This window comes from Centropristis striata, chromosome 8, assembly GCF_030273125.1.
Source record: "Centropristis striata isolate RG_2023a ecotype Rhode Island chromosome 8, C.striata_1.0, whole genome shotgun sequence".
NCBI classification, from domain to species: domain Eukaryota; kingdom Metazoa; phylum Chordata; class Actinopteri; order Perciformes; family Serranidae; genus Centropristis; species Centropristis striata.
In genome coordinates, this window is record NC_081524.1 from 28,931,578 (window position 1) to 28,957,562 (window position 25,985).

A 25,985-nucleotide genomic window follows, 5' to 3' on the forward strand; every position below is an offset into this window, starting at 1 on the left:
CCTGCATCATATTTGTACAAAAAAAAAAAAAATCTCCTTCTCGAGGTGTGTTTAAAGGAATAATGATATCAAAAGTGCTGCTATCGCTTCCTACGAGATGTGGATGCTGTCTCTGTTTCTGCCTGTCACACATGAGCTATGTTGCAGCCTCTTGTGCATCATTCTGGAGCTCAAACAGAGTGCACTGATATCCTCTCGACACCTTTCAATGTGTCTGTTCTATTGTAGCGGGAGTGAGCCCCCTCAGCTTTAATAAAGCAATAATTTCAGTTCAGAAAGTGGGGCTGGTGTGCCTCTCCTGTTTCTCTTTCTTCCTGCACCGAGCCTCATAAAAGACCCCCCTGATGTCCACAAACTGCTTGCTCTTTTCATTAGTCTTATAAATTACTCCTTTGTAGAAGCCTACATCTGCAGGAGCCCCGGACATGAAAAGAATTAGCACACAGATCTCTAATAGACACTGTGGAGGCAGAGTGCTGCTTTTAAATTAGGATACAGTTTTATGATCTTATCTGATGCCTTCTGCTGATTCGCTGAGGAGTGAAGTGAGGCGTGAAGTGACTCGATGAGTCTACCATCGCTTAAGATGATACCGAGAGATAAATATCGCAGTATCAAGGGGAGATTGTATGACTGGCGTTAAAAGCTCCTGCCAAGGCAATTGAGGACAGTGTGAAAGAAAGCGAGGAAATACATTTCTATACACACACTCTGTACACATTCCATTACACAGCTGAATAAGAACTGTGTGTACAACTAAACGATTCTTCCTCTGTTGCCGGCAAATACAGCAGCACTATTGCACCATAGAAAATAGACCTACAGTGTTGCGCGATAATAAGGGTAAAGGGAGATTAAAGATAAACTTCATGGTCAATAAGACACAAAGATTAGGCAGATAAGATGAGATAGAAGTGAGGTTTAATAGACTCAGAATAAGGGCATCTCACTTCCCCACTCTAACAGATAGTAACTAAATGGAGCATTTTCAAACTGATAGAGATACTGGAGGCCTTGCTGAATATGGAAAAATGAAATACTCCACCCAGTCGGAGACATTAAAGGAGGTCTGATGGCTACTTCTTGGGCACTGCGTAGATTACCAAAGTTTGTGCGCATTCTCACATGTTTAGTTTATTATACAGTATTCATTGCATGGAGAGACCTGAAATTATTTCAGAGACAGCAATGATAAGAATAATGACTTTCTAAACGACTAGCACCACACTCCTAACTCATTTTCTGATAGTGGCGTTCCTGCTATATTTAGTTGTGTACTGTTTAAAATCCTGTCACATTCACTGTGTGACCCGCGCTTGTTGGTGCATTTCTATAGGGTCTGCTGACGAATTGGGCCAGAGGAATGTCTGCTGCCTCACCCTCTTATCAAGCCTCCTCTGGAGTTCAGATGGCCAATGACACCGCGGAGAGAGCGTCCGCATTTCACATCGCCACAGAAAACAACACAGTGTGCTTTAGAATGCTGCGCTCATTAAAACAGACACAGAAATCTGGAGGAAGCAGCGAATTTTACATGGGGTGATTTTGGAATTAAACACACAGCAGAGAAACAGTGTTTTGGAAACTTTTGGTAATATATGTGCTGTCTTTCATTTATTGTATCTGTCTTGTGCTTGTAATAGAATCTACAAATCCTGCTGTGCTCCATGTGGGTGTCTAAAACTATTACATTGTTCACATAAAAAAAAAGACACTATTAAATAGGAGCTCTTTTCCAGTTTGAAATATGAATTCAAGTTTGCAAAATATCAGTCAGTTACATTTTTAACAAAAATAGTGCCCATAAACAAAAAGATTATCAACCACAATTTGATAGCTGATCATTGTAAGGTGAATATATTTGGAGAAGATCTTACCCTCTGCTCTCAGCTGTCATTTATTTGCCCATAACTGAACAGTCAGTTTCAGATCAGAGATAGTCTCACAATGATTAGGGTATAATAAAAAATAAAAAAAACAAAAAAACAAATTAATTACACTATTTGCTGTGATTAATCACGAATAATCCCCCCCTCCCTTTTTTTTAAACAATGCTTGTAATAGTAGGATATCTTGAAGGAGGAGACTCTGTATAAAACACATTTTCATTCAAATATATTGAGGTCAGAGGTCAAGTGACCCCTTTGAAAATGGCTTAGCAATTATTCACTTATTTAACCCTCTTTATTGACAAGATATATTTCCTGACATATTATCAATGGATTCCTTAGGTAGGTTTTCTAGTTTGATATGATACCAATATGTACACTTTATTCTCTTTATCTTAAAAACTGTTCCTACTACATCCTGGAACATTTATTTATTTATTTATTTATAATCAGTTTTAAAACCTGACAATTGTGACAGCATTAATATGAATGTTACACAAAATCATGTTTCAACTTTTCTCTGATTTTTGCATTTTTACTTATGTAATTCTAGTTGCTTTAACATGTTCGAAAGGTTGGTAACCAAAACAATGAATCAATAAAAATGAAAAAAAAAAAAAAAAAATCATTACATTAATCAAGAGAATAATTATAGTCTCAGTCCTATAATACTGATTTTAACCTTTGCGTCTGACAGCTGTTCAAGTTGCTAATTCATGAGCTCTACTTTCTAGAGAAAGCCTTTGTGTGCTAAAAATCCTCCCAGCACAAAGACTCATATCTGCTCATTTTTAAGAGGATGTTTTAGGAAGCTGCACCCTGTCTGAACTTCCTCTCAATCAGGGTCAGTGTCCAGGTATCCCCGCACCCCCACAGCCCTGTCATCCACACCCTCCGCCCCTGAACTGTATCATCCACATTCATCAGACTCTTCCCCTGCCGACTAGAGAGAGAAATCTCAGCCCTGTTCAAACAGTCATGCAGCAGGAGCAGCAGGCAGGAGCAGCCAATGCTAATAGAGACATTGGTAGCTGAATGCAGGCTTGATCACAGTGGCTCTTTTGTTCATGGCATGGCCTCTGTCTGATAGGGATCGGCCATGCGGAGTGGAGCTCCGGAGAGGGATATGGTAATGCCCCCACTGAGTCTATAAAATGGGGTGATACTCTGAGACCATATGATGGACAGAGGATTAATGAGTCACAGAGGAAGGGGAGCAGGGAAGAGAGGAGTACGGACAGAGGTGGTGGAATGAGCATATCTTTCAGGAAAACACTCTGTACATGAGTCTGTGCCTCAGTGGACTAAAACAGAAAATGGAAAAAACACACAGATATGCCAACCTTGCCGAAACTCACACTTAAAAAAAAGAAGAGCGCTAAACAAATACGTGTGTGTATGTGTGTGTATGTGTGTGCAAAAAGTGTATGAGTGACTGCTAATTTCATGGCGTGCTTTTTCAGCCGTCCGCAATGTGGGGAGCTTGTGGCCGGGCTGTGATAGCGATACCTCACATTATCAGCAGGCTCCACAGTGTGATGTGTGGATCACAAACCCAGCCTCCTCTATAGCTCCCTAATTAGAGGTGAGGTAATTGAATCTGACAGAACAAAGCGGCAGATCTCTATAAGCATGGAAATCATTTTTGCTCCCACCTATACAGTTTTTCATCCAAAAGGTCCATTGAAAATGTGTCCAAGCTGGCCTGGGGATAAAACGTAGCACCTGAGACTAAACATGAATGCATAATGCAGCCCTAAAATCCAACAGGGCCACACGGCTCAACCTCTGCCAACTGCACTCCCTGTGACTGCTCCTTTGTGCCAACACTGATACTGGGCCTTCCTCACTTCCAGGTGAACACACACATACTCCGCAGGACTCTTCAAACTTCTGCGGGGGAGGAAGCAGAGACTTTGTCTCAAGTTGCAAGTATGCTGTGAGCCAGGTATAGGCCTTGGATACATACATTTATACACATGGAAGAAGAACTTGCTCTCCTTAGAGCAAAAAATAGAAAAAAGTATTTTGTCTCATCTTGCAGGATGAGTTGGAAAGGCTGAGAGAGAAGAGAAAGAGAAGGGGGAGAAAGCGGAGAGAGGCAAGGAGAGACTGGGGGCCATACTCTCTCCTCAGCTCTAATGACCTTTGGGAAGCAGAGGGCTCCCTCAGCCTTGGAGGAGACTTAGTGTATATGTTACAGGGCTCAAGCCTCTAATTTAATCCTTGATCACTGTAATGAAATAGATACCATTTGCGCAACTCTTAATAGCTTAATATGCTACAGGAACCCTCAAAGGAATTTTTCATTTCTAACATCTTTTTTTCATACTGCGTAAATGTTATAAAAAAAAGAAGCCTTTTCCCAAGTTGTACACTGTGATCAAACTAAATGTGGAGCTAATGCTGTAACACAAGTCAAAAGTAAATTACCATTTGTATATTGTCTGTGAATGGCTGCTTGTGTGTGTGTGTGTGTGTGTGTGTGTGTGTGCGTGCTGGGAGGAGCGCGGAACAGCTTCAGTGGAGACTGATGTGTTCTCAGAGCCGCAGTCTGTGACCAAGAATAAGCAATGGTATTGTTTAACTTGATTTTCCGGTTGCTAAGCAATGTAATTCTCGTGATTAGAAATGGCTGCCTTCCTAAATTCGGGCACTTACAATCAACAGTCAACAAACTGCTTGAAAACTCAGCACCAACGCTTGTCTGGAAATTGCGGTGAAAAGGAGGGGAGGGGGGTTCATCTGGGGGATGAATAAACGTATTCACATCTTGTAAAACACATGAACATACACACACTGTTCTGTAAGGCTGAGAGAGATGACAAGGCATCTAAATGCAGTCTGATGACATCATGCGTTTAAGATGGACCACTTAGTTTACATTACTGTACGTTTACGCTTCATGCAGCGAGACTGAGACACACCCATTGGCTGGGAAAACTGTCAATATCACCGTCTCTGCCCAGATGCAGAATACCGCTATTCCTCTAAAACAGAGATTATTTTTGTTCACAAATACTGCTAACATAATTCTAGTGGAGTATCTTATTCCAATCAGACACAACGTTGGATCCCAGCATGTTTGCGGAGTTGCTAAGTTCTGTGTTGTTGCGCCCAGTGTTTCTGTCTGGACTGTTGAAGGGGAATAACACGCTCTTACTTCTTTATCCAATGAATTGGAATTGGAATGGCATGAAAACATGCTGGCATTTGACTATGCCATTAAAATGCTGGAGGCACCTCTGAGCGTGCCCGAGGGCTTCAGCAGATGCCAGCCAGTTTCTCTGTGGAGTTAGCTGGGTCCTGCTTCACTCTACTGCCTCTACTTGCCTCTCTAGAGTTTACAGACACACACACACACACACACACACACACACACACACACACACACACACATCCAAGTGGACACTGGTACAACATTTAGTCCATAAAAGTCACAAAGCTTGTCCTCCAAGTAATATGGGCTTAGCTAATGCCTCTCTTGCAGGGTAACATTTGCTTTGCAGGGGCAACGAACAGATTAAAATGCTTTTAAAATGGCCAGTGTGCTGTATTTAAGCATCTTTCCTGTTACACACTAGCTTCTCCTGTGGCTGAATGATTTATTAGTGTCATTCTGTTACTTATAAGGAAATAAAAGTTAACCATGTGCCTGTACACTGGATGTGACAGCTGAAACAAAGCAGGTAAAATATGTGTGGTCTTAATTACTGGTTTATAAGCGAGCTTTTCACTAGAACGTTCACTTTTAATGAAGCCATTGAGTGAGGCTCCTCCAGGGAGCTATCATGGTTAAGTGGGGGCATCCATCTTCAGCCATTGGCTCGTCTGCAGACGAGTGGAGGCTCTGTCTACAGCACGCTCACCTCATATTGGCTCACTTTATCTCCACTAAGTAAAGTCTGTTGGAAGGTGCTAAAAGTGGCAAGAAAATACTTTTCTCCAGCAGCTCTGATGAGGATGAGAGAGTTTTCATCCAGTAGCAGCACCAGGCTCTTCACTGTGTCTTAAGTGCTTAATAAGATGCTACTGTTTAACCTGAAAAAGCATCACATTCATAACAATCAGTGGCCGGCGAGTCGGTGGGGGCTGGAATAGCAATATTGTGAAAGCAGCCTCTGCAACAATTAGCTTTTAGTCAAGCGTCATTTCAAAGAATTTAATGGGAAGCCTTCAGAAAAAGAAAAATGATTACTGTATCAAATAATGTAGATAAAACAATATTTTCCCATCAAGGAATTTCTATGAAATGGATATATCTAAGATGTCAATTTCATTCCAGTATTATGAAGGATGGGGGGTTCCTTTTGCAATAAATTCTTCATTAATTCAATTCTAATTTTCCTCTGGTTCCTATTTCTACTATTGATAGTTCCACTTCTTAATACCTCGGATAAGGGGGAGAAAATCATTGCAATAACTCAGTGGAGACTGTGAGCAGCAGATAGGATCTAAATATTACCAATGCCAAAAGAAGTGTGAAGTCTGATGAACATTTCAAAAGAACAATTCTTTATGGATCAGCTAAATCTTTTCCACTTTTTAATTAAAAGTAAAGAAAATAGAAGTTAATTATCCTGTAAAGATTAGCTGGTGGGCATCTTTCTGTAAATTAGTTCTAATTAAAAGGAAATTGTCAAATGACATTCAAAGCACTGTCCTTTAAAACACAGACCGAGATGGGCTTTTTTCCCTCCTCCCTCCCCCCCTCAGCCTCCCTCCTAATTCTTGATCTGGCCATGTGAAGCTTCTTGCTGGAAGATTAGGATTCTGCCAGTGCTTCACACAGCACACACACACGCACTGCTCCCAGGATAGCAGGCCTCTAGCACACTGTGAAATACTGCTGCATCAATGGGAGCTAGTGGCTGCTGGAGATAAATACTCCTCATTGATAAATGATTGCACTGATTAGCTGCCTGGGAATCAGGCTGATATTGGCTTTTTCATAATAAAATATCTGATATCGGTCATGTGCTCCACTACAGTGTGAAAATCTCTAGAAAATTATCAATTTTATTTATCGGTTTGACAGATTTGGTCATTAAAAATAAACAAATTCATTTTTTGTAACACATTTTCTATGATGCCCATATTTATAATGCATTATAATCAGCTTATAGCATTGTATAATTATAGTTAAATGCACTCATAAACACTCAAAATGCTTTATAACAATAATCAAAGCATTTTATAATGACTTATAAGGTCAAGTATCATAATACTTCATAATTGCTGGTCACATAAAGAGATTTTTGTAATATAGTCTATAGTAATAAATTATAATATTTTTTGTAATGCATTATGATCACAGTTTTAATGTATTATTGTGTGTTTACAGGGTTATGGTTAGGGGTTAATCCTAACCCTATGATGCATTATACGTTTATAATACATGTTATGTTTATGTGCTGTTTATGTTTCTCATGTTTATAAGAAATGGGCGTGCAAAAATTATGTCAGCGAGTGTCCAGCAATTATGAAATATTTTTACGTATTATTTATCACACATTAGAATTCACATAGATATTTTTGAGTGCTTATAACTATATTTATACTGTGCTATAGGCAGATTCTAATAAATGATGAATATGTTTATAATGCATTATAGACATGGGCTTCATAGAAAGTGTTACCAAAGTTTTACATATTATTGAATATTGATGATTTTATAGACATTTATAGACGATAAATGCCATACTATAAGAATAAAAATCTTGGGGAAAACTATGCCATACACTAGGTTTGCTTTAAGATATTAAACATAACAACAATATTTGAGCTTTGTTATCAATTACACCAATTCAAAAACATATTTCAGGACCACAACTAATGATTATTTTCATCATTGAGTAATCTGACAAAATATTTTCTTGATTTAACTTTTGTACAAAACAAGTTAAATCAAGAAAATAGTTCCGAGAGCTCTTAAAATTTCTTGTTTTGTACGACCAAAACCAAAAATGACTTTATTTACTATAATGAAGCTGGAACCAATGATTGATGTTTCCACTTGAGAAATCACTGAAATAAAGTCAACTTAACCAACTATGAAAATAGTTATTATTATTATTTTTTTAATCAATCAAATGACAGACTTATCATTTAATCTCTAATATCCTAAACAGCCATCATTATTAGACAAAGCCTCGCTTCCATGATACTTTCCTGCCAGGGAAACAAAAGAACACAAGCGTACTGTATGAACACACAGAGCACTTAAGCAAACCTCCACTATCATCACTTCACAAATAAATGATGAATCAGACTGCCTTCTTCTGTGTGTACTGTAGCTTTCATCTGATTTCATGTGGATTTCATCATTCATTGTCTCGCTCGGCTGTTGCTCTCATCCACCGCGCGTTGTATCAAACCAGATTCCAGCAGTATAAGTCGGACAGAAGAGAGAGGAAAACAGTGCTGAAGCCCCTCCATCTGCTCCGGCTAATGATGATGCTCTCCCTGGCCTGGAGCAGAACTGTGCGAGGGAGATTTACACCCATAATACCCCTGGGGCTGTGGAGCTGCACCGCGCTCCAAAACACCGTCACTCCATCACTTTCTATATGATAGCTGGCAGAGCAGGTAACAATGGACCAGCAACAATGTCTTTTTGTATTACTGACAAGTGCCTTATTTGGTTGACATAACCTGCCTCGGTGTCTGAGGAGTGGCACTAAGCACACAGGAAAATGGATGACAGCTACACCATTGAGACATTGTGCCGTTGTAACAATCATACCAGACTATGTTTTTAAAGAACACCCAGCAGTGTGTGTGATAGGAGGCAAGCAGCGACTGAGGGAGAGGTGGCTGTCTTCGCATTGCACTAATTGGAATGATGGCAGGAGGGAGAATCAGGCATCACAGTGAGTAAAGTGAACAGAGCTGCCTTTTTCCATTTACACAATTATAAAGGTTTATAAGTTGTAATTGCCCTTCAATTTGGGGAGCTTTAGACCCACTATAAAGCTCTGTGTGGGACTCGCCTTGACATCTATCTCCTAAAACAAGTGAGTTAAATGGCGAGAGGCAGAAAGAAAGACGATGTGTGTGTGTCAGAGAGAGACTCATGCAGGGGGAGATGTAGAGAGCTCCACTCCTCAGGGATTGAGTGTTCACACACAGTAAATGGAAGTGGCACAGCTCTGACCTTTGAGCCGCAGCATACGAGTAAAGTGAAGGCGCTGTCAAAATATTGCTTCAGAAATGACAATCCACCTCGCCAGTCCCAAGTCTTGACATGGCAGGCAAGTGGAGAGCCGTAACCTGCTGATCCCAACATTACAAATGAGGGGATTATCATGACAACAAACCGCAGCTCGACACACTGCATACCCTAAAGATATTCTGGCATTGCCCCCTTATTATCAGTAATGTCCCACACAGATAGCCGGCGAGGACTCAGAAAATATCGAAAGGAATAGTGCGTCAGAATCCCACATCAATTTTCAAATCAAGCTTTACAAAATAACCAGCATCAACTCTGCTGTTATGATATTACAGTTTCTGAACTTGGGATTTGGCAGTAGAGCTTCTTCTTCCCATCTTCATTTACAGCCATGTAATACTCAAGTCCACAGAGAATAACTCAATCGTAAAGAATACCAAAAAATCACAAGCAAATTACTAGTGCTCTGAGAGGAAGCTTGGGAGGAACAAAGACAGGCAGCCATAATTATATCTTGGCGTGTATAGCATGTCAATGGGCCACCTTCATTCTGGAGGGCATTCCCCTGGGCCCCTCAGGCATCAAAATGATGTCCAAATTATTTTGTGCTCTATTGCAGCATGGTGTGATTATCATATTTACTGGTGGTGCATTATGACAACACTGATGTTTACACCTGTCTCTGTGAGAAGGCAAGGTTTACACTCTGTAATTTAGCAAATGTACAGTATGCATATGAGCTTGTTGGCAGGGATTTAAATTAGGTCAGAAATGGAATACATCAATAGCAACCCATATGTGCATCTTTCTTTTTCTTTTTTCTCCCTCCCCTCCCCAGCCTTCTTTGCTCAGAAGCTTGGCGATGAAGCAGCTTGACGACTGCAGAAGTGTGATATGTGCAAATCACATTTGCAGATGAGCTTGAAACTCCCTTTTAATATTCAGATATCAGACATCCTGCACTGAGAAGCCCGCTAAGACGCGATTCGGGGGGAAAAAAGCAAGATCCGCGTCATTAAGGGAATCGTTAGAGGCTCGGTTTACATTTTACATATTTCACAAAAATGTACAACCAAGTAAAAACATCACCAGTTATCTGTGATAACAATGCAAATTTTTGTCAGAGAGCGCATGAAGATTCTGTCAAAATCCAAAGTCGCTCAGGTCTTTCTTTTCTTTTTTTTTTCTCTCTCTGGCTTAACACCCTCAGCTTATTGGCGCTTTGATTTCTTTCATATTTTTTCCCTGAGAAGTCACACAGGCTTGTGGAGTCAAAGACGGTGAAAGGTATGTTTGCCACGAGGCACGGGAACACGTGTCCCCATAGCCTGCCAATAGCTCATCAAACACACAGGCCTGTGGATGGATGCAAGCCCGGCTGGCGTTTAGGACGTCTAAACAGCATCCGCTCTGCCACACAAACCATTACTGACTCCTGTTTACTTGCTTCATTCAGAGCCACAAAGAACAGCCCCTGTTTCCTGACCATTTTCTGCACAAAAACGCACCGCGGTGACAACACCGACACCACAAGGTTGCACTTTGTGTTTATGTACCTGCTCCTATGTGCTGTACAGTACGCTAGCGCTCTCACAATAATGCTGCTTGCTTTACAGCCTCAACTTTTTCATTGGATGACAGAATGTAGCCTCTGCAATTTCCCCCTACCTCCTTCATTTCCCCGTGTCTTAGCCCTGCGCCAAATTTGTCTCTGTGCCATTTTAATTACAGCCAAGGCAATCTTTATGGTGGTATTCTGCGAGAACACCAATCTGCAAAAAAGGTGATAAGTAGAACCGCCACCCAGCTTTGGTATCAGTAATAAACAGACACTTAATTGAATAATTTGACCTAAGAGGCTGATCCTGGGAAGTAGCATGTTGGAAAAATTATTTTGAATATTGAAGACAGTTTAGTGTTTTGCATGACGCCTGCAGTCGGAGAACACACAGTGGATTTGGCTGGTTGCCCGCCCAACTCGCCAATGTGGGCCATGGTGAGTCTTTACGGAACAGATAAGTGAGCCTTTGGTATCCTGGAAGCACTCAGATGTGTGTGTTTTCAGGGCGCGGAGGAGGAGGGAGTGGGGGGGGTGGGGGGTGGGGGGGACACAACACATGTATGCACGAGTCTGTGTGCAGGCGTGTGTGTGCATGTGTCCGATATGTACGAGGAGGGGGTGGGGAGGGGGTGAGGAGTGTGAAGTGTGCCCACTCGAGGTCCATCCCCAGCTAGCAGCCACATGGGCACATCCCCCCTGCCCCAAACACACACACACACACACACACACACACACACAGCAGCTTTCCACAGAGCCTTAGAGACAATGACTCGCGGCCCCTTCCTGTTTAAGGATAGCTGTCAGAGGATGATGGCTCCGATTCAACACTGCAGCAGGTTTGCACAGAGCTCCCTGATAAAACGGAAAAAAGCAAAAGCCTCCACTCTCTCTCCTCTCCCTCTCTTCTCCTCTCCTCTCCTCTCTCTCGCTGTGTGTCTCTGTCTTTCCCTCACTCTCTCCATCACTCTCCCTCTCCCTCCACAGTTCAACACTGATTTGACTGCTAGCATAATTTTGCAGAGGAGACTATTTGCAGATGCAGCAGAGTTATCAATCCGAACAGACACACAATCCGGGTCCAATGTCACTTCTCCTCATTATGTTAATGGTTAATACATGCAAATGAAAACATTCCGGCAATTTGATTTCTTTGAAGATAGTTTGCATATTGTCTTAGCCATAATGATGGTACACTTTCTCCCCAGCTTCGATTTATGCAAGGCTAGTTAGTTCATTTTTATCAGCTCTGAGTTCATTTCTAGGGCTACTGGAATGTGTTTTCCCCTTCCCCTCACTATTTAACTAATTAGGATTCAGGTACCATAAGCAGATTTTTCACGCTATTGGTGTTTTTCTTAATTAAGAAACAAATGAATTCTCCCCAGCAAAATAGATGGAACAACGGGATAGGGTGCCAGGGGCCAGATGCGGCGCTTCTTAATTAGAAGTCACTCCATTGTCTGAGGTTTTTTAATGAAGCTCCAATCTAAATGGATATCAAAAAAGCTTCTAGTGAAGAAAAAAAACACACACACACACACCGGCCATTTAAAATAATAAGGAAATAAAGATAATGAAAGACAAAAGATATGTACTGGCAGCCCCGGCTCACACCTCCAGTTCAGTGCATGCAGTGCTCTCGTCACCTCTGGATGAGCCCTATTAAAACAGCTCGATCCCCTGCCTGCCCCTGCCTGCCTGCAGCCATGTCTAATGTTCTGCCAAGCCAACAGTGAAACACTCTCTTTTCAACTTCTCATCAAAGGTGGAAGTTTCATTACCCCATGGATGGTTATCAACTAACTATTACTGAAAACTGTTGCAGCTGTCAACTTCCTGTCTTGGTTTGAAAAACAGTGGAGGCTAGCAAAATCCATCCTTATCATATCAATGTCATTTGTGATAGGCATATGTTGTGTGCCGGGAAGGCCAACGCAAAAATTTCCAATTAGCTGGAACAAATTGTCACCTCAACACAATATGGAAGATAGAATTGGTGGTTTGCAATTAGATTTGAGCACCTGGGCTGTATATACGGTGTAAAACTAAAGAAACGGTGCAGATGGGACAAGAGAAAAGTTTGTTTTGAAGTTAATTTGCAGGGTTTTTTTGTTTTTTTTCTATGAAGCCCAATCATCTCGGTCAGCCTCGCTGATGCTGCTGTGCCGGTGACTGAAGGCGATAACATCGGGACTGTTTTTGACTGAAATAAAACCCGTAGCATGCCCATATGTGCTGCCAACCCCATCAGTTCTTCTTCAGACGGCATGGCTTAGGAGCTCCCAGAGGATGGGCCAGTGCCCACTGATACGGGGCCCAGCAACCGTCTTGTCCAGGCCAAGTATCCCTGCGCCCAGGGGCTGTGCCATCAATGCCATGACTTGTGCCAGACTGGATCCCACCCAGCAATCCATTTCAAAGGCTTTTTTTATGGATCAGGTATGCAGTGTGATTTTCCTTTCCCTTTGTAATGCGCCGTGTCAAAGGCGAGCTAGGCTGACTTTAAAGTCATAAACTAGTTTTTTCCGCCTTTCATTTGGGAAGGAGACATAATTGATTTCTGACTTTCCAAATGTCAAGTTGGAAGAGATGAGAAAAAGAGAGCAATGTCCTAAAAATCAATCGGCAATATGTGCATGTTGATTTGGATGCTATTTAGTGTTTGGGGCTTTTATTTATAAGTTGTTACTGTAATAAATAATGAGCAAATAGTGAAATATCTATCATCTAAATTATTCCCAGGGGAATTTGACTTTTATGGAGAGCACCTTATTGAACAGCTAAATACAGTATTTGTTGTCTAAATCTGCCAAAAAACATTAAAAGATCATCACTTCATAGTTTAGTCAAGCAGAATATTTGAGTGAAATACAATTTACTGATTAATTTCTCTGGGTTCATGGAGTGAAAACAGATTTTTTTTTTAAAGAAGTAACTTTCTTAATAAAAAGTCACAATTTTTAAACACCTCTATTTATCCACAAATTACCATAATCCTCTGGATGTTCACTCGTGTGCTCCCTCTCGTTTAGAGCATTACTTGTTTATTTATATCTGTGAATGAGATTAGAGGGGAAGATTACTTAGCCCAGACACATGAATAGCGATCAAAGACTGGAGGATAATGTAAGTCTTTCAGTGATTGCTCAGCTCTTTTCAAATCTACCGGTGGAGTATTAGAACAATACAAGTGGCTGTGCTCCATATAGTGTGACAACAATAATACAAAATCCTCAGGGAGTGAACCGCATGTAAACACTCCAGATCAACATACAGTACGCTGGCACAAAGTGTCCTCTAATGCAGCAAAAATTAGCTTTGATCCTGATGAGGCCACGGCAAAGTAGCAATCAGTTCAGCGAAATGACATCAATTGTCGGACATAAATGCGGTTTGAGGCACGTCTGCTCCTGTATCTGTACAAAGCAATGTGTTTTACAGCCCGCACTGTTTCTAGAAGCTCAACTGGGGGAACATCAGCCACGAGTAAACAAGCAACATTATGTCCTTCTGATTATTCTAAACAAAAATGTGGACACAAATATGACACTCTCATCCAGATGATTTATGAAGAACGCTATGACAGCTGAATTGTCTTTTATTCTGTCTGTCTGCGCTGCACACGTTTGGAGGAAGCACTGGTCCGGCCAATTATCGGTGGCAGGACAGAGAAACCTGTCACTGGGATATACATGACAAATGAAGAGGGACAGCGCAGCAAAACACCAACAAATGGATCTTAAAAATGCACACATGCATGCAATCACAACCAAAGAAAAGAAAGAGCTAACGGCATCAGGCTGCAGTTTTGACAAACAAACTTTGCAAGGAGAATGTATTTGTAGCTGCTAATGAAGGGACGGATCTTAGGACCAGTTGGCTAATTATTTATCCTGCTGGCTTTATGGCTCTCATTAATTTCCCCCCTCTCTCTCTTTACCTTCCATTGAAAGTCTGAAGTCAACCTGCATCTGGTGCTGATAACGCTGGGGTCTCAGCAGCCTCCCAGCCTCCCCTCTAACCCACCCACACACAACCCCACTAGAGAAAAGGAGCAGCTTTCATACACACCCACTGGATAATGCCATTAGAAATAGCACTCTGTGCTTCAAATCCACAAAGATGCGCTCGCTCAACTAGGAAAACATACAGTACAGTATACAGGGAATAGTTTGTCCTGCATCTCTTAATTTAGCAGACTCTATAGCAGGACTGTTGTATGCTACAGGGCAGAGCAGGTGCTGCAGAGAAGGAGCTTGTTGGAGAAAGAGCACAGGAGCAGAAGCATTAGAAGGGAACATTGAAATATGTATTGAATGAATTGTACTTTAGTGACTGAAATGCATGGTCAGATTCGTAGCCTTGTGTACTTGTTTCAATTGTAATTTTTGCTCTTGCTTTGTGTGATAATTAAAGGTAATAAAAGGACACTATCTGTAAAATTCTGCAAAAGTCTCTTCATGGCCCCCTATCTGAAAAAATATACATTATGCAGCCCTGACTCTGTAAATGGGAAGCAAACAGTACTCAGACCAAGCCACAGAATGATATTCTGATTGTGCTCATGGACATGGCATAGGAAAAGCTATGAGTGTATCAAGAGAAAGGCAGTGGGAGCGAGAGGGACTGTTACTGCTAACGCTCTGAAGGAGCACACGCAGGAGGTGTGTTTTTATTTAGGTGTTGAGTTTAATTTTCAACAATCAGAAATGCAGACCTGATGCCTCCTGTTACATTAAACTCACTGTGGGCTCGTTTTTACAGTTTTAAAGCTATAAATCATAAAAATAAGAAAATATTGAATTTCTTTGATAATTTATTTTACAATTGGAATGAAAAGGAATCTGTATATATAACAAAAATTGAGGCATATTTACATTTTTAAAACCACTTCTTAGACCCCCTCTTGTCCTCTCCTCTCTGCTCTTTGAAACAGCCAGCAGTTCTGCTGCAGTTTCGCTGAAATTTCACCTGACTGTTTCGACCAAATCATTCATGGCTTTAAGTTGCGTGATCTGGTTATTGTCAACAGTTCATTTTTTGCCAAAATTTTAAATGAGACATGTAGAATAAAGCAATTTTGATTGAATATCACTATTTTAGGCTTATATTTGTTTATTTATGCTGTACATTTGATGATTTTTTAAATTAAATTATGCCTTTCAAACATGCTAGCAAGTTGTGGGGTTCAGAGGGTTAAACACTGTAGAGAAGATAGACTTAATTTGGTAAGAATTTTTGTGTGAAAATGTGTTTATATTCTTTAAAAAAAGAGGTACAAAAAGTATACTGGCACTGGTATCGAACAATGATCCAACCCTATTAAAAAACAAATGTGAGGATAATTTTGTTTTAGAGAACTGGGCTGTCTGTGTTTGTCTGGCACTCCTAGCACCTTTCCCCTTTTCTTTCTCTCAGACCCTTTATCTGATGGTCTCCCTCTCTTCTACCCTCTGTCACTTTCTTTTGGTTTGGGGGAGCTGACTGAGATTGGCCCACTCTTGGTGCTTTGGTGAGATCACACCCCAGCAGGTCTGAGCTGAGGCTACTCCTGCACCCTCCACCCTCTCTGTCCAACTTCCCCATCACTGCCCACTTCCTCCACCTCCTCCTCCTCCACCCATAGCTGTCAGTCAAGTTCAACAATGAACGCCAACCCTGCACTTGCGAGGAGTTCATCGTCAATCCGCAGACGAACCAAACGCCCAATTTGAGCCATTTCTTCCAAGGAGTGAACTGATAGACTCCACACTGGTCACACTTTCAAACGCAACAGAGAGACACAGTGGGCGAGAATTGCTGAAAAGCAAATATTGTCGACTTCTGCTGACTTCAAACAGCAGTCAGATGGCAGAGACTACCTAGGCAGTAAAAAAGCTGCATTACACACAACACAAGAGAAAGGGCCTAAAGAACTCTTGGTGATTCCTTTCATGTTTGTCTTTACAGGGAACCCAGAGCATTCATTTCTCTTCTTCTATGCAAAGGAAAGTAAACATGGCACTCTCTGCAGGCTCATGAAATTGAACAGTTCTGAGCATCACGGCCAGTCCTTTCTTTTCTGTGTTTTAGAATTAGATGTGTTTGCTCGGCCACATTTTCTATATTTCTGAAAAAAAAAATGCTTCAAAGATGAATTTGCATTTAATTCATGATACATATTTCATGTGAAATCTGTCACTATTCATGTGCCATTCCAGTAAACTGCAAAGTTTCCAAAGTGAACTTTTGCTCACATGTTCAGGACAGTGAATCAGTACACACACATACACATGCAAACACAAAGTTAATGGGAAAAAAAGGAAACTTAACCCAGTTAAGTTCTGTTTCAGTCTCCACAATGCCCTGGTGATGCTCTCTTGCAGTCTTATTGGACTATCAGTGCTCAGGGGTCATGGGCCTGGCCAGTCAAGATAAAACAAACCCTGATGAAATGAACCATGTGGGAGCAGAGAGGACTGCTCTCTACTGATGGAAGAAACCCAGTCACTCTGAGAGGTGAGACTGTAACAGTGTCGTATTGACCTGAGTGACCCAGCTCACTGCTTGAACTCCTCCACACTCTATTTACAGAGGAGAGAGGATTTACTGATATACTGCAGGTGTTTGGCGGCCAAACCAAATAATCAACTGCAATTATGACTAGGTACATCTTAATATCAATTGTATTGATTTGTATAAATCTGATTTCCATGCCCATTTTAAATATCATATTTTAGCAATTGAATTAATAAATTAAATATAACCAGTTTTCCTCTCACCTGTAGTGCTGATTATCAATCTAGATTGTTTTGGTGTGAATGTTGGAGATATCAGCTGTAGAGATATCTGTCTTCCCTCAAATATAGCAGGACTACATGGCACCCATGGAACAAAAAAAATACATTTGAAGAACTCTACTTTCTAGAAATCTAGACAAGGTTACTCCAGACAATCCACAGACCGTCTTGTGAACAGTTTCATGTAAAACTTTACTCAAGAGGAAAAAGTTCCGACATGAAACTGCTCACAACAAGGTCTGTGGATTATTTTGAGTAACCAGGTCATGATTTCTGGAAAAGAGAAATATATATTTTTGGCACTTGGAGCTCCACTAGCTAAATGCCATATAGACCTAATTAGTTTCGACAGACATCTCTATGCCTGATATCTCAAAAACTGGGCCAGTAACCCCAAAACAACATAAAGTGATAAATGGCTCTACAGGTTAGGCCAGTTTGTAACTTGTTTTGAAAAGTGGTTTATAAATAAAGGTATAATTATTATTATTATTATTATTATTATTATTATTATTATTATTATTATTAATAATAACAATAATAATAATAATAATATTATTGTTGTTGTTGTTGTTGTTGTTGTTGTTGTTAGTAGTAGTAGTAGTAGTAGTAGTATTTGATATATGGATGGGGTGTTGCAATATTTATTATTAATTATGACCAGGATGTTTAAACATTACATTATTGATATAATGTTAATAATATACATATGATAATATTGTGTAAATTCTGTAAGTTTTATTCCATTCTTGCTTTGTTTTATTGTTACACACTTTCTCTCTCCATATCCCTATACTTGTACTTTAAATGTCAAAAAAAGATACATCACACAATAAATAAAGTTATGATGTTAAGATAAAATTTTAAATTTTCTATAGATAATGAGATGATTTTTTCATTATTTAGTTCTTTTGGCTACAATAATCATGTAGTAACAAATCTGATATTGTGATAGCCCTAAAAGGTCACTCAGTTACTATACAATATCATTTGTATACTTAACTGTATTTTGCTGCTATACTTTTGACTTGTACATGTCTTTGTTGTTGCATTACTGCTTTCAAATCTAAATTATTACGACACTTCTAACTCTGAGTGATAGAGGCATACATGAACACTGCCAATGTTAAATCAGGCTTTGTTACATGACAGATTTCTGTATTTCTGCTTTTGTACACTGATTGGAAGTTGGTGGGGCTCTGCTGGAAAAAGGTGACATCACACTGTTCTTTGCACTGATCATAATTCATCAATATTTGGATTCAAATCTGGGGCTGTTTGCTTATATTGCAAAATGTAACTGTAAATCAAATCAGCTGACGAGTGTTTAACTCCAAATAAATACAATGATGTTTTCTTCTGAACTTCTGATTGTTGACATGTTAAAGAGAAATGCTTTAACAAAAGGATCTGAACCTCATATCAGCAGCAGACCACATGAAAGAGCATAACCGTTTTATCAGTCTGACAGCTGTTCTCATCACTGATTTGATTGAGTGATTGATGAGCTAACTGATTGCCGCTTTGATGCAACCACTCATATATTTAGCATTCAGCAGCTACTGTACTCAGTACAAAAGAAAACCTGCATCTTCCCCGTCTCCAGCAGTGACATTTTAATATTCAGGCAGAAGTTAGAGACTGACAGAAAATGAGGGCAGTTTTCAATATTCCACGGCATTTGATTGAGCCGATGACACAAATCGTTATTTACCACTTTCAGATCAGAGACATCCACTGTATCGCTATCATTGAGCTGGTCAATATACATCACTTCCACCCAAAGGATTACACCTCTTATCTGAAATGATATTCAATAAAGTATGACCGCAGAAATACAGAGTGGAGTGTTCTTGCTTGGATCTGGCTTATGCTGTGAAAAAAAAACACTTTATTGGAATTAAGATCCAAGTCAAGATTACCTGAGGAAACAGCAGTTAGATTTCTGTTCCAGTGCCACGTCCTACACTTTATTCCCGGCTGCTTGGGGACTAGACCACAGTGTGCTGTTCCCCACAAGCCATGGGGGTGTAATAGGATGCCTTTATGAAATATATAGAGACTCCCCAGCACCTTCCACAGATCATAGCATGGGCTAGGACGTTTGGTGAGCAGGAGATTTTCTTTGTGTGTGTGTGTGTGTGTGTGTGTGTGTGAGGCAGAGGTGCTGTGTGTGTTTGACTAATATGGCCTTGCAATCCAAAAAGTCAGTGAGGCAACGGCAAAACTTTCCTCAGGTCCCTCTCTGATGCACCGTAATATCATCAAGGTGCATGGGATGATACCACTCAGTCATTTGTGCTGCCTAATTAGCTGCTGCAACTTCCCTCCCCACTGCTGTGCCATCTATTCAGAGCTCCTAGCAAAGCGACCATCATTAGCTTCAGTGGGATGAAGTTAACTCCACTGCTGCCAGTGTGTTACTGAATGTGGTCTGGAACAGTAGCAAGGTGGTTTTTCCTAAACACAGCCATCTTTTATAGTTAAACCGGACAGCTGTCATCAGATTTTCCCTATATGTGTTGTGTATAAAGTGGGTTTGTGGAATTTTCACCCAGATACTGAAATGACTGCCGTCGTTAGACATTCTCTTTTCATTTTCTGTGTTTTACTTTTCCCTGACATCAAATCCCACACACACGCACGCACGCTACCCACCCACCCAACCGCCTGCTCGCCCACCCTGGCCCTGCACTGTATAGCTTTTCTTTTCTTGTCGGGAATTTGATAAAGCCTTTAGTGAGCGTGGTTAGAGCACTTGGGCTGAGGATCTGATGAGAAGTGTGGGGTCTGTCACACACAAACACACACACACACACTATAAGTACATTCTAATTAGCTGATGTATGCAGGACCTCATCCACGTTGGAGGGGTATCAAAAAGCAATCAACGCCCCATCCCTGATGAGCTCAGAGAGACACAGAGATCCACATTGTCTATGGAAAGATGATGCGTGGCTGGGCCTCGATTCGGCTTTCCAAACCACCATAATGCCATGCAATCACAAGACATTATGCACAGATCAGAACCCCAAAGCCACAGGATAGAGAAAAAAAAAGTAAAAGGGAATATTGAGTTCATAATTCAAAAGCCTGATTATGATGGTCGCTCTTGTGAAAAGCTGCTGTGGAGAGCCAGAAGTGGGAGAATTGGCCTGCGAGTGCCACAAAATATGGTTATAAATGCAGAGGAGAGATGTGTTTAAAAAACTGTCATGATCAAGAGCAATACAGCTCAGATAGCAGAGAAATCAGCAGAGTTAAGATGACAACGGGTTGCCATGGAAAACTGAAAAAATTAAGTCAGCAGTGACTGTATGAGGAGAATTTATGAAAGTGATTCTTCTCAGCGGAGGGAAATCAAATAGAAATACAATATCAACCACAGCAGAAGTCTACGTTATCAGCATGAAATGGTGAAAAAAAATATCCTAAACATACGATCTAGGATTTTGTCACCCATTCATAATCTAATTTGACCCGAGGCCATACAGCCGATTCGTTTCAGTAAAGACCATAGGTGTTTTAGCTGCAGGCTCCAAAGGAGAGAGGCATGTGTGTCACACAAAGACCATCGGTTAGCGACGTACCGAAAGGGACTCTGTATCACCATCTTATCTTCAAAGGACTGGGCAGGGGCTCAGGGGAGCTGTGCCACCGTCTCGCCTCCACACAGACACACACAGAGGGGGGATTTGGACCTGCAAGCAGGAACCAGAGATCTCTCGGCCGGCACCCAGGCCTGGACCCTCCTCCAACTCGCCCGCGGAGAACAGGCAGGGTTCCTGCACACGCGGCACGACATCAGTGAGCTGATCCCCCCTCCTCCACCACCACCACCACCAGCACCACCACCGCCACCACACTCCTCCTCCTCTTCCCTCCTCCCCTGCAAACCCCCTCCACCGACTGCCTGCCCATTTGCTTCCTGGCCTCAGCTTGACGGAGGGGATGGGATCTGAACTCAACTTAGACACAGAGTTTCCACATTTCACAGATGGCTGGGAGAGGCTTTGCATGGAGGTGAGGAAACAGAGAGAGAGAGAAAAGAGAGAGAAAGAGAGAGAGAGGGAGCCTCATCGCCCGCCGCCGAAGCGGGGCCGATTTCACACCGCGGTAGTGTGCGCTAAAGCAGGCCGCCGTTAATCCACTCACTGAGGGGAAGGCCTGGAGCTATTCCGCCGCCCGACCGCCATCTCCCTCCACAAAGCCATAAATGGTGCATTATACAACTGGGCTTCAGAGACACTGCTGATATGCTGATAGGTGGCGGACAAAGACCAAAGCAACCACAGGAGCAGAGCCACATGCAGGACTGAGGGCCTTAGCGCAGTGCATGATCTCTCAAATGCTGTACTTGCTGAGGTGTGGACTGTTAGAGTGCTATATCTGCGCTTTTGATCGGGGTTAGTTCAACCTCTGGATTCGGCCTCGAGACAGAGATGGACATGCACTAACACTCCCTCTCCTTCTGCTGTCCAACAAAATAGCTTTTCTTTTTTTTCCCTTTCTCCCCACTGTGAATTCCTATCTGTAAAGTTACCAAAAGTCTTGAAGATGAGTCTTTGAACTTATGAAAGGCAATCATTTTGAATGAAAGGAGACAGGAAATATATAAACATGGGGGAATTTAAATAAATTGCCACAAAGAAAATCACGGAGAGGGCAGTGAATTATGTAACGATAAGAAAGCCACCAGCCTAAGCCACAAAATGAGATGTTTTACATGAAACGAACAGCGGTCTAGATTAGAGAGCCATCCTGTTTAGACATGAAGCCAATTGGGTTGATATCACATGTAGAGAAAATTTGAAAGATAAGTGGGAACTATGAGAATTGTTATAATCCAACTGTAACAAAAAGCTGAAGTATATTGGCTTTTCCCCCCAGAAGCACTGCACGATAAACATCTTTGATGAAAGAAGTTCATTACTTGTGCGCCGTGTAATGTAACATGCTGTATTATGAGTCTATGCCAACCTACAGTGAGGCAGTCTCTAAATGAAGCCTCAGGCATTTAATGGACATCATTAGGTGAAAACATATAAGAGATAATTATGGTAATTACAAATCCCTTTTATTCGCCCTGAGTCTTTGACAAGAAGGTTGTCATATCAGCCACTTCAAACAAACAAAGAGTTGTTGTCTCTTCCCCTAAATGATGTCCGGTTCCATTTGGATGGGGATTGTCTTCGGATTATCCTTTTTTATTGTTTGGTTAGTGGCTCTGAATGGAGGCTACATTTCTTTCAGTAAAAAACTTGATTAAAACAAGTGATTCACAATAGTAGTTGCATTTGCATAGGCACTTCATTACAAGTGAGACCTTGATCTTGAAAGCAACCCCATACAAAGCTAATGGACATGTCTGTTATGTCTATTAGAGATGGACCCTCAGAGGAACCTTCTATTTAATATCACAGACATCACTATGGGCACCCAAGGCCTGTCTTATTAAATTTCAGCTCCATAACAATAGCTAAAGGAACAAAATGACAAACACTGGCAATATTGCGGCTCGCTCTGACCAAAAAAAAATCTTCCAAGAGTTTGTTTTGGTTAACCCTAATCCAAGTGTTACTGTTATTTTGCCACATGGGGTCAAACGCAGAGCAAGCCTTGTCACTTCATCTTAGCGATACACGATCTGAGCAGCGGGAACAGATGAAATGTTGTATGGAACATCTTTATGGAGAGACTGAGAGGCAATCGTGAAAGACTTGGGTGTTTATTTACAATATGCATCCAATCATCCTTTGTCACAGTTCCATGTTTTCCGAAACCACAAAGAGACACTCGCTGGAGATTCCATTTTTGGCCTCTTTGCTATACAAACTCATAATATGGTGCCGTCTTATCAGATCCTGCTTACAATAACAGATTCACTTCGAGTCAAAGCTGTTGTTTAACTTATTCAATCCCATGGGAAAATTCAGTTCAAACAAGTCAGGAGACATCTGCCAGTCCACAGCAGCTGATGATGTCAACGGGTCCCTGCTAGTACCAGATTCCTCCAGCACTTTCAATCATTCCTTGTGAGATTACTGCAATAGGATATTACTGTACAAACTATGACCATGTGTCCTGCTGCCACAAAGCTTAGCAACATATTACAGTTTGTCAAAGCAAGCTATTGCGAGGGAGAGATAGATACAGAGAGGAGGAGAGAAGCCATTGACCTTTGTGTCCTTCATATTTGCCTAGCTTCCCCTCAACCCCAATCTTAAGAGTGAAATCATCTGATCCCAAACTAACTGTCAACTGGCTTGTGATGGTGGCAAAGCCAGCAGACATCAATCAATCAGATTTTCTCCTCGTCTATCAGAGGAGGCTTTTTTTCCTGTTTTGCCCGGGCTTATCATCTGACCCAGTTGTTATCCAGTTTTCTGAAGCTTAAAAAGCTTGATTATGGTCAAATGTATGTCTCGGAGATTCACAGGGACATTTTAGACCGAACCAGAAGAGGAAGAAAATATTATCACCGCAGAAATAAATGCAGGATGTAATGATTTTAAAATAAGGCTCTTAATTCTACACTTGTGGTGGAAATAAGGAGTTTGAGCCAGTTATCTTCGGTTTTCAGGAATGCGTGATTGCGTGAACCTAAGATAAAAATCCAATCTGATATCATAAGACAAAAAGGCATTTTAGTTGGCTACAGCACTTGCTCAATGTCAACAGTTTTTAGTAATTACTAGATAAGCATTCTCTGAAATACACAGAGAAAGAAAATTGGCTGATTCTGAAATAATAGCGGCTGCATTTCTCTCTGGATGTTTACTCTGTCACTTCACAAAGCCTGCTTTGAAATAATAAGAAGCAGGAGACGTGTACTTTGCAACACGTCACTCCTTTTCGTCACTGTCCAATATTGTACGCACTCTGTCTAATCTGATTTGCATAATTTACAGTAAATATAATCGATCATCATCAAAGTGTTCCAATTGCAGTATAGCTCCATTATGGCTATTTCTGTAGCGGTGTTCGCTGCTAATCACATGCAGGCAGATATGGCCTCTGATCACATGATGTGTAAGCTGTGCTGTCAACAGCTTTACCAGCTTTGCAATGGTGCAAATCAAAACACAGCCTCTTTAAAGTATTAACATATTTTGAAGTTTGTTTTATATTTTCAGCATATTTGACATAAATTGTTTATCTGTTTACAAAGCTTTGTCATTAGTGATTTTCCACCGAGGCCTTAAGATGCTATGTGTTTTGTGCCGTTCGTCTGGTGGAAAATGCTGATGTACAAATTGAACTGAAAAGCTTGTTACTTAATCCTCTGTTGCCACCTATCCCTTAACTATAGAGCTCCGCTGCATTTCATCCCAATGCAAAGTTGTGCATCGTGCTGCCCCCCACAAATACATCCTCAGTAATTCCTGCCAAGCCAGAGATTTACACTGAACAGCTATTAGGACGTCACTTCTGGTGTGCCAGCTTCTATCGTGCTCTGCTCACAAAATTATCCCCTTTCATTATCATCCATCAGGAAAAAAAAAAAAAATACTGAAACAATTTATGTTGCACAAGTGCAACTCGAGGTTTGGCCAATAATTTTACTGTATATTGCTGACAACATATTGTGACAATGGCTGCTGCAAACGTGACTCATATTTCCAAGGAGTCCCTTTCCTTTCTCTCGTCCAAGATTCAGTCAAAAGCCTAATATCAATTCTGACATATTCCATGAAAATGTTTTGATTAACTGTGGCTAATTAAATTGAAATAAACAAAAAGAATCTTAATACAGACATAAAAGTTGTTTACATCCCTGCAATGTGAGACTGACAGATTTTATTTCTTGAATATGGCAGAGGCGAGTTCCTATTGCAGGCGCAGAGCTGTTTCTCTTCTGGGCTATGGAGATGTCAAAGCATCACACAAATGTGATGAACCCAATATCCATATCCATGATACATCAAAACCTCGGCATGGCACAAAAATAACTGCAATACCTCAGGAGCAACCTCAGAAATCCCCTTAATTGAGCAATATCTTCATTCCTGATCCATGTGCATCACCAAGGTGAAAAGGGACTGTGCAAGTTAAATGAAAGAAGAATTCATGATGTGTGGCGGCCTCTCTTACTCACCCTGGCTATTTCCCCTCTTGGCAGGGGCCAAATAGAGAATGTTAAATGAGGCAATTGTGTCCCGGAGGCAAAAAGAGGAAGAAAAAAAAAAGCAGGCAGTGCCCCTGCTCTCTGCTCCAACCCTGAGGAGCATTCTGCAGCATGATGAGGTACATCCAAGCACCCAGGCCTGCCGCCACACAAATAGCTCACACCTAACTTCCCATGAGAAGAGGCTACTCCACTCTATACACATACACACTATTCATTAGTCAAATTCCTTAACAAGGTGGTGTTTTAGTGTACAAGCACAAAACAATGTGCAGGTTAAAAACAAAGTATGTGGAAATGTGTGGGAACAAAATTATTAATTAAATAATTTAGTGAGTTTCAGCTAAATCTCAATATGCTCAGACAAATAGCATAAATGTGATTTTTTTTTTGTCGAGGACAGTTGCGAAAAGTACATTTAGTCAATTAATATATTATTATTATTATTATTATT

At 41.0% G+C, this 25,985-nt stretch overlaps 1 protein-coding gene across 1 annotated transcript in view; it reads right to left on the reverse strand.

Annotated features, from left to right (window-relative positions):
- zfpm2a (zinc finger protein, FOG family member 2a) overlaps positions 1–25,985 on the reverse strand; it is a 128,504-nt gene that overhangs the window by 95,165 nt on the left and 7,354 nt on the right. The window lies entirely within an intron of this gene.